We start from the raw sequence: 3580 nt of genomic DNA, 5'->3' as shown, positions 1-3580 counted from the left end.
ACATTAACTAGCACAGCATACCATAGCACAGTTTACCTCGGAGTGCTTCTATGAAACTGGTCCCTAAAAGCAGGACATGGGACTAAAAATTCAAACAAGATCTTGACTAATGTTATGAAGTAAGTTTGGAAGCACTTTGGGTCTATTTTAAAAACAAGTATTTTTAAGAGAAACAATTTTTCAGATGAAACACATTTTTATATTATTTTTATACAAAAATCTGCATGTAACATGTAAGAAGGACACGAAAATTATGCGCTACAATTTTTTTATCTCTTTATTCTCTCACAGGTACACTGTGGGAATTGAAGTAATTACGCAAGACAGAGTGTTTCACAAAAATGACTACTGTTGCAAAATCACTCATGATTTGTTTGTGTTTAACTGGGCAGGTTCCACATGTAACACGAGTGGACATGTTGGGTTACGTGCGAAACCTGGATTGGGGACTGCTGATTCATGAAAAACCCACGTCTGGATTTGAAAATCCATTAGAATTGTCACATTTAACAGTGTCTTTATTTTATTTTTTTGCATTTATCTGAGGTCATCATTAGGTACATCCTGGAGGAAATACATCTACATTTCTCTTTTACTATAAGGTCTAAAAAGCCGGCAAAGTTTCAGGTACCAAAATAAACCCAGTTTCATGGAAGCACCCCTCTATATGTTTCTTCATATTTGAAGGGGAGTTTTTAAACACCAACAGTTCTTAGGGTTGAGGTAGGCATGAGATACACTGAAAACACCAGGACTCATTCTTTGCCCCTTTGAATTCAAATAACTTGCTTAAATATGGCCAAGGATAGCTTTCTAATTCAGAGCTGGAGGGCTCAGGCTCAGTCAATGTTGGCTCTGGGTCCATATTAAATAAATGTCTTGTCTTCTTAACAGAATTAAGCCAGTCCACCCAGTCGTGCTGCTACTGAACGCACGCTCTGCCATCATTGGAGGTAATAGAGCCACCTGATTGGTTGGTAATTGGCAAACACTACAATGCAATCAGTCTAACTATTTTTTCATGCAGGATTTGAGGAAACTGTTCATAAAATGTAACAAGTAATGGCATAAATTGTAGAAATGTAGTGGAGTAGAAAGTACAGATAATTGCCACAAAATGTAATGGAGTAAAATCAAAAGTACGCATTATTATTTTTTACTAAAGTAAAGAAGAGATACGTAAAAATTTATTGAAGTACAGTAACGAAGGACAAATACTTAGTTCCATTCCACCACTGCTCATCAGTTCCCCTTTATTTCTTTGCTGATTTGCATCTCACTCAAGTATGTAACGTCTTTTAGATGCACTAACGTACTGTCAGATACTATGAAATAAATTTTATAAAAATGAGTGACAGAACGTCCTTGTTCTTCCCAGCTGGCCACACCCACTGTTTTCTACAACTTCCAAATAGCATAAAAATAATTAAAAGGAAAGCGTCAGGAACGGAAATGCTGCACATTACCATTGTGAGGATTAGTGAACAAGTGACACAACTGTCTAGAGCCGTCTGTACCAGGTGTCAATCAGGTAGGCAGGTGTCAGTCATGCGGGGACAGCTGGTGAACTGACAGTCAGTCTGTGGGGTTTTACTGTCGCCCTGCTGTCCAATAATTGGTGCTTCTAGTGAGATCCATGGATTTTCCCTCCATCCTGCTCGACCTCCCATTTCTTCATTCATCATTTTCACTCCTCAGTAACCTTACAGCGCTGCAAATCAAGTCAGTATCTGTTATAGAAGATCAGCCCCTGGAGTGTCAGCATATGTCTCTTTTAGTCATTTCCAGTGCAGTAACATATAGCATAAGTGCACAATTTCCTGACTATTGTTAAAACATCAGCATTGTGGTGATGTTTGATTCCATGGGTAGACAATAAGCCTGTATTCTCTGAAGTGTAATTGCAAACATTGTTTGCACTGATTTCCTATTTCATCAGACTGTAATTTAACCAACTAACCCTTTTGAAAGAATCAACTTGTATAGTTGTTTGAGAAACCCAGCTGACTGGAACTTGATGAATCACTACATCTGCCACCTTTGAGAACTTTAATCTGAATGGATGGCGAAAGAACAAAGAGGGAGGAAGTGAGTGAGAGAGTGGAGGGGGGGTCGGGGTGGGGGTTTGAGAAAATGGTTTGATAACCAGAAACAGACCAGTTCTACGTCATATGTCTTTGCCAATAACAGTTAACATAATGCAGCTCTGTGGGAACCATTTAATTCTCTAACCTCCATCCCTGCTGCTGTAATCCCCCTATACATGACCTCTGGGGTTTACTTGGGTTTACAATATTTTAATTTATATGTGGGTCAAACTTGAGCGCTGTGGTATTTAAAAAGATGTATGTATCTGATCTACAACATGTAGTATGTGCAGACGATGAAAGCTCATTGGTTCCCTATGGTGAAATCCCCAGGGGAGACATCCAACTGTACTTCAACCACAGAAGAAATGGGTGTGCAAGACAGTCGGTTATTAAGCCAGGCAGCAATTAGGCCTACAAGGGAGAAGGCCATGTGGACGGCCCTGACGATCCTTTGGTCTCTGACCAAGAGGAAGTCATGATAATAACATAATGCATTCCAAACCATGAGAGAAAATCAACTCAGCTATAGAAAGTCATTTTGGTTTGTTTGGTTCCAATTACAATTTTAAAGGGTGTTTTGGTAAATTTGCAATAAAAATCTGTCTTGGGTATCCATTAAAATTCTTGGGTGGTATATACAGCAGTTCAGCGGTTGCTACAGTAGAGTCAGCGTTACACAGTTCAGATCTTAACCTTCCCTTTCATCTACATTAAGTAAAAAGGTGGTAATTGTTGTTGCATCGTAGAAGTATGTACACATTATTACTTATGGCGTATCTTGACCAAATTACAGTGATTTATAATGAGAAAAAAGAGAAAGTCTCCCTTCAGAGCACAAAGCAGCAGGTTGTCATTACCACACACTTAATGTTCAGCTACCATCCTCTTAAAATCTGCAGAACATTTGGTTTAATTCAAATAATGAGAGCAATCAGTTCACACCAGCATCTCAAAGAGAAACCCCTCATTATTGCTAATGATCAAAAGGTTGTTTTAATGACCAGGTTGAAACAAAGCAGATACTCTTTGCCTCTAGCAAACTCACCAGCATGGGCAGAAAGGACTGTGTGATTGGAAGAAATGTCAGTAGTAAATGTGTAGGCTGCAGCTTTTATTACATACATAAAATTTAAAAAAAAAGGATCACTTGGCAACATTGGCTAAACAGAAGCTAAACTAAAACCTGCATCTCTTTTCACATTACTGGCATTTTCTTTTTTCTTTTTTTTTTTTTTTTTTACATTTTTTTAAATATACACTTAGAAGAATTTACCTGTTTTATAAAAGCCTGTTCACTGCTTGACTTCCATAAATGTGCCACAGCTAATAAAAACCATCAGTACTGCCCACTGTGAGCAAAAGAAGTAACAGGTAATGCAATCTGACACAACTGAGCCAATAAAACCAATAGAGTTTCAGAGTTTGGAACAAAAGATGTAAAAAAAAAAAAAAAAAAAAAAACTAAACAAAAAAAACAATACACGATCAAG

This window comes from Sphaeramia orbicularis, chromosome 9, assembly GCF_902148855.1.
Source record: "Sphaeramia orbicularis chromosome 9, fSphaOr1.1, whole genome shotgun sequence".
Classification (NCBI taxonomy): domain Eukaryota; kingdom Metazoa; phylum Chordata; class Actinopteri; order Kurtiformes; family Apogonidae; genus Sphaeramia; species Sphaeramia orbicularis.
This window is presented reverse-complemented; position numbering follows the sequence as displayed.